At 51.7% G+C, this 6,683-nt stretch overlaps 1 pseudogene; it reads left to right on the top strand.

Annotated features, from left to right (window-relative positions):
- Window positions 1-5,476: 5,476 nt before the first annotated feature.
- On the top strand, window positions 5,477-6,436 carry LOC136993127 (olfactory receptor 14A16-like; annotated as a pseudogene).
- The last annotated feature ends 247 nt before the right edge of the window (window positions 6,437-6,683 follow it).

The raw sequence follows: 6,683 nt of genomic DNA, 5'->3' as shown, positions 1-6,683 counted from the left end.
TCCAACGTTCTAACGTGCATGCAAGAATATTGTGGGAGACAGTGTCAAACACCCTGCTAAAGTCTAGGTAAAGGACATTTACTCTTCTCCATCCACAAATACAGTTATTTATTCACAGAAGGCAATCAGGTGGGTGAGGCAGAATTTACCCTTGGTAAATGCATGCTAACTCTTCCCAGGCACCTTCTTCTCCTTCATGTGCCCAGAACTGTGTTTTGAGAGGATTCACTGCATGATTCACTGCTAACCAAAGTGTGGCTGAACTGCCTGCAACTCCCCAGCTTGCCCTTGTGGCCTTTTTGGAAGATGGATGTAACAATTGCCTTTCTGCAGTCATTGGGACTTCACCCCATCTCCACAACCTTTCAAAGATGATAGCAAGTGGCCTTGCAGGGACAGAACTCAACTCTCACAGCATCCTTGACTGCAGCCCATCCAACCTCACTGACTTGTACCGTTTGAGTTCTCACAAGTAATCCCTCACTAACCTCATCCACTGTTGTCTGTTTTTCTCCTCTGGAGTCCTGACTCAAGGCACAACACTCCAGGAGACATTGCTTGTGGAAACAGAAGCTAACAAGGGGTTGAGTTGCTCAGGCCTATCTGCATCTGCTGCTGCAAGATTCCCTGTCCCATTTAGCAGTGAGGCCACATTTTCCTTTCTATTCTTTGATTCTTACGGAAGCAGTAGCAACTCATCTTCATGCCCTTGACATCCCCTGCAAGTGTCAGTGCTAGGGGAGCTTTTTCTTCCCTAACACCAAGCCCATGACCCTGGACAATATTTCTAAATGCCTCCTTTGCCTCTCCCTCCTTGCCCTTCTGTATGCTGCCCTATCACCCTGGAGCTAAGGTGCGAGGTCCCTGTTTAGCCAAGCTGGTCCCCTGAGATATCTGCTGGTTTTACTGAGAATAGGGATGGCCCATCCTTGTGCTTGGCAGGTGCTGTCCTTAAAGACCTGCTGGCTTTCCTGAGCTCCTGGGCCCTTGAGAGCTGCCTTCCATGGGTTCCCCCCCAGCAGTCCCTTGAACAGGCCAAAGTCTGCTCCTCTGAGTTCCAGTGTCTGTACTCTGCTACTGTCCTTTCTCACTCTCCCCAGGATCTGGGACTCCACTTCCTCATGGTCACTGTAGGCAAGGCTGACACTATCCTATCCCCGATCACTTCCTCCTTATTTGCAATTTCCAGATCCAGGAAAGCATCACCTTTATCTGCCTTGTGCATCTCCGTCTGCTCACGCCTGTACCCCAGGCTGCATTCACTTCTGTGTATTTGAGTTGCAGAACCTCAGCTTTGGCACTCAGAGCAGACTGGTTGTGGTGAAACCTGTTACCATGAGCCAAGGACACCGTGTGTGCAATGGCCCCACCTTGGAGCAGAGCCATGGTGGCATAGATAGCAGGTGGCAATGTAATGGTGGAATGAGGTTCCCCCTAAGAGAGCAAAGGCTTCAGTGCTCAAGGCCAGGCAGAAACAGAGTTGGGCTGTGCAGAAATGGCAGGAGAGGGGTTGGCTGCCTGAACTGACTTTGTAGCACCTTGTGACCTGTGACAGAGGTGAACCAATTTCCAGGAAGGACAAGTGCCACTGAAAAAAGTCCCTGGGCCTTGATGTCCTGGGATCCAACCAACCTGTGGACATCACTAGCACAGTCCCTGTTCACACGATCCAGAGATGAGAAGTTTTTCATGGAGAAAATAGCTGGAAGTGTTTGAGAGTGCAGAGACTAGAGCAGAGACCTTGGTGTGATGTGTCTCCCATCTATGCAACACTGTTGCATGCAGACGGGATGGATTTTGCCTAAAGGCAATGGAGGGATTCAGTTGTTTGGGCCCTGGTAGGAAACCGGAGTTGCCCTGGGGTACTTTCCCAGCAACCACTGGAAAAGGACATGGCTTTCCTGTAGGTCCCATGCTGTATTTGCTAGAGACCTGGGGTTGTGCTACCCTGCCTATGGCCTATCTTTATGTCAGTGAATAGTGTCTGCACTGAATTGCATTTGCTATTTGCATTGTGCAGTTCTGCTTGTGTCTCAGCTTCATAGTGAGTGGAGCTCTAGCTGCAGTAGGCATCTAGGGTCATTTCAGATGGCCAAGGGAATTCCCCACCTGGCCCCCACCTCAGGCTCTAGAAGGATGTGGGTGTCATAGTTGCTCCGTCAGAACAAGCAGACACTGGCACATGCCTTGGACCACCTCTCTCTCTTCAACTGTCAACAGGTGTTTGTGTGCAACCAGATGACTCTCACGCTCTGTCTCCAGTGATCACAATGGGAGCTTAGACAAGGAGTTCCTATGCAGACACCTCTGTTGTGCTCAGTTCAGGTTTGGCAAAGGGAATCCCACCTCCTGTGTGTTTGTGGAGTTCACAGGAGGGATCTGAATCCCACTCCAGCTCAGGGGTTTCTAACCTGGCATAAGGTGCGCAGACTGACTCATCTGAACCAACACCTGAACCATGGGTAAATGGACTCCCTTCTTGTACACTTCAAGGTGTCCTACCTAGTGAAGACATAGGAAAAGGGGCTTCCGGAATGGGACGTTTCCACCTTTCATAGATAACCATCCTCTGATGAGACAAATTGCAATGCTGGAATCAGTCTTCCTTCAGTGCTTAGAGAGGGACCATCAGTGATTATTTTAGTCTACTTCAGTGAACATTTCCCAGGAGGAGGGAGCACAAGGGACAGAGAAAGTCATGATTTCAGCTGGGCCTCTGCTCCTGAGCAGGGCCAGGCTCCGGGGATGGATGGAGCTCGTGGCAACGGGGCAGCACTGCCAAGAGACAGCTTTGTGCAGGAGCAGTTCCTCCACAAAGAGCAGCAGGGCTCCGGCACTGCTTGGTGCTGCTGACATGAGAGGAGACAAGGCAGAGAGAAGTGCAAGGCAGTGTGGAGTGGGAGGCCAGAGGAGAGCTCCTTGTGGGAGAAATCTTCACAGCCCCTGACATGGTAAGTCTCTGGCTGCAGGGCAATGCTACTGAGGTTCGTGGAGGGATCTTCTGAACCCATGCCATCCCATCACTGATAGGATTCTTAGCTTCTCTCTGCTGGCTTCTCCAGTGCAGAGGAGGGGGAGGTGCTTCAGAGCAGGGACTCTGTACCATACCATCTCAGTTTCAGGGCATCCTTCTACCTTCTCCCAGGGATCCTGCAGGGGTGTGAAGCCGAGGTGTGCACACAGGTCTGCCCAGTACTGTAACTCAGGGTAGTGTCCCTGTGCCCCAGGTTGCTGCCTTCCTGGCTAAGTGACTCTGCTGCCTGCGAGGGTCAGCACTCAGTCTGCCCGGGGAGCTCCCCACGGCATTGCCAGGAGAAGCTCTGGGTGGGAGGAGCGACCTCTGTCAGGGCAGGTTCATTCTCCTGCTGAGAGGGTGCTGTGTGAGTCAGGGCTGTTCACAGCTCTAGCTCATGCACAGGACTCTTCAGAGGGGAATTTTTCAAAAGGAAAGTGAAGGCTGGGATTTCCTGAAAGAGAAGCCCATTTCCTGACATGGTGCTTTACATTTCCTACCACCTGGCAAGGGGAAAATGGAAATGGAGCTGTCAGGCTTGGACAGCAGACCGAGACTCATGAACAGTTTCCAGGAGCAGCCAACGTGTCTGCTAGGAACTTCTGAAAGTCCCTTCCCCCACCCCTTAGTCTATAGACAGCACCAGCTTCCCCTTTGCTGGCCTCCTCAGGGTTTATGTGACCTGCTCCTTAGCACCTGCAACCATGGGGATGCCCCTGGGCAGTGCCCTGCTACTGGGGGGTTTCTGCAGGGGACACCTGAACTCCCTGAGGGAGGTGTTGGCACTGCAGGGCCTGACCATGACTTGCTCAACTCCATCCACCCATAATGTTTCTGATTGCACTTCCCTCTCATTGCCTGCCCATCTCTGCTTCCTGGAGCTGTCCCTGCTGGCAGCTCTTTCTCGGTCCCAGTGTCTTTTCCTGCTTGGTGCTCACAGACCCCCTCCCACACTCTGTGTGCTCATTTCTGCCCTCCACAAAGCTCCCACATGCAGGGCCATGTCCAGGGGCATCTCTGTGCTTGCAGGTTCTAAGGAGCAGGTCACACAAACCCTCATGAGGCCAAGAAGGTGATGGTGGTGCTGTCTGTAGGCTGAGGAGGGGATGAAGGGACTTGCTGAGGTTTCTCTCAGAACTTCTGGGGGTGTTCAGCTGCAGTTAAGACACCGGCCCTGTGTGTCCTGCATGGTGTTCCCTTCCAGGCAGTGAGAAGCCCCAATCCCCTTCCAACCTGTGAGGCTCCTGGCAATGCATTTCATCAGGTTGGGGAATGAGCTGACTCTCCTTTTAGGAGAGTCCATCTTTAGGACCCTTGACTGCTTCTCGGGGCTGTGCTGCCAAGCTGCAAGCTGCCCTCCAGAAAAGCACAGCTTCCCTGGAGCATTTCTGTAAGATCTGAGAGTCCCTGGTCTGGTCATGTGAGTGAGAAACCTTGTCATCACACTCTTCATCACTCTCTCCATCTCGGGGCTGAGAGCGTAGAATTTGGAAATCGTCACTGTGAAACTGAACTCCTTCACTCCCAGCTCAGTCCCGTTTCTTTCTTAGAGGAACTTGTGTGTGTGGTTGTCCTTCATCTGAGTGAGGTGCAAGTGCAGGACAGTGAGGGGCAAGACTCATGGACAGACAAGGTCCCATGACCTTATACAAAGTCACAGAGAGTTTTTTGCTCTTGGGGTGCACAAGGGCACATGCTTAGAGCAGCTGAAATGCCAGTTTTCTACCACCTCAAAGAATGCTCCCACTGGGAGATGGAGGCATCTAAAATACAAACATACGTGTGTGTGTGTGTGTGTGTGTGTGTGTGTGTGTACATAATCTGCTGCAGCATGTGTGCATCAGAGCTAGTCACTTCCCATTCTCTCTGCAGTGCCTACAGAAAGGGCGCAGGTGGCAAACTGGCATGAGGGCAGGGTCTATCTCATTGGGACAGAGACATCTAGAAAGGGTCAAGTTACCCCCTGCCTTCACTCGACTGTTTCCCTGCCTTGCTGGAGTGGCAGCTGGTGCGGCTGATTCAGATACAGACACCTCTGTTGAAGAGGCAAGGCTGGGGGAGATGAATCCTTCACAAGGATCTTCTCTTTCAGACACAGCTGTATTCAGCTCTCATCATGGGAAACAGAGAAACTTCCCACTGGTACCTGGACCAAGTCCCCTGCTCCCACCTCCCATCCCCAGGTATCCCACCACATAGCAGGGTCATTTTAACACCTTCATTTACACCCTCCCGGCAGAGCAGGACTGACTCCTCTGGAGCCCATGGGCAGAGGCCTCTGCTCCACATGGCACCCTCAGCCACTGTAAACAGAGCTGCAGAAAGGGAGCTGAGCGAAGGTAAAGGACGGAGGAAAGGTGGGGGTTTCTATGAGAAAAAGAGTGGGTTTGGCTCAGAGAAGCCTGGTCTATCGTGCCCCTGTTTTTTCCTCCTTGGACAGTCCACAAAGTCCCGAGGAAGCAAATGTCCAACAGCAGCTCCCTCACCGAGCTCCTCCTCCTGGCATTTGCGGACACGCGGGAGCTGCAGCTCTTGCACTTCTCACTCTTCCTGGGCATCTACCTGGCTGCCCTCCTGGGCAACGGCCTCATCATCACAGCTGTAGCCTGTGACCACCACCTCCACACCCCCATGTACTTCTTCCTCCTCAACCTCTCTGTTCTGGACCTTGGCACCATCTCCACCACAGTCCCCAAATCCATGGCCAATTCTCTGTGGGACACAAGGGCCATTTCCTACTCAGGATGTGCTGCCCAGGTCTTTTTCTCCTTTTTTTTATTTGCAGCAGAGTTTTATCTCCTCACTGTCATGGCCTATGACCGCTTTGTTGCCATCTGCAGACCCCTGCACTATGGGACCCTCATGAGCCACAGTGCTTGTGTCAGAATGGCAGCAGCTGCCTGAGCCAGTGTATTTCTCAATGCTCTCCTGCACACTGCTAATACGTTTTCGATACCATTGTGCCAAGGCAATGTTGTGGACCAGTTCTTCTGTGAGATTCCCCAGATCCTCAAGCTCTCCTGCTCAGACTCCTACCTCAGGGAAGCCGGGCTTATTGTGGTTACTAGCTTTTTATCTCTGGGGTGTTTCATTTTCATTGTGCTGTCCTACGTGCAGATCTTCACAGTTGTGCTGAGGATCCCCTCTGAGCAGGGCCGACACAAAGCCTTTTCCATGTGTCTCCCTCACCTGGCTGTGGTCTCCCTCTTTCTGAACACTTTAATGTATGCTGTACTGAAGCCCCCCTCTGTTTCCTCACCTGCTCTGGATCTGGCACTCGCTGTTCTGTACTCGGTGGTGCCTCCAACTCTGAACCCTCTCATCTACAGCATGAGGAACAAGGAGCTCAAAGATGCCTTGAGGAAAGTGATTTCATGGACATTTTTCAGCAGTGGTAACATTGCCATTGCTCTCCACAAATGACTCCCACTGTGTCCTGTACCAAGACTGAGCTTTTTTTGTTCACTTTATTTTTATTATGACTATTATTACTGTTGTTATTATTATTTGTCACCATGTTGCTACACCAATGGTTGGGTTCATTCCACCTTCACTGAGACTGCTCTGTCTCACCTGGTGCCCATATAAGGTTTTGTCTAACAGTGGGTCAGAGCTGACTCCCTCACAGTATCTCTGTAATAAAGTCAGTTCTTGCAGGTGCAGTGCCTGA

Source organism: Apteryx mantelli, chromosome 11 (genome assembly GCF_036417845.1).
Source record: "Apteryx mantelli isolate bAptMan1 chromosome 11, bAptMan1.hap1, whole genome shotgun sequence".
Classification (NCBI taxonomy): Eukaryota; Metazoa; Chordata; class Aves; order Apterygiformes; family Apterygidae; genus Apteryx; species Apteryx mantelli.
This window is presented reverse-complemented; position numbering and strand designations above follow the sequence as displayed.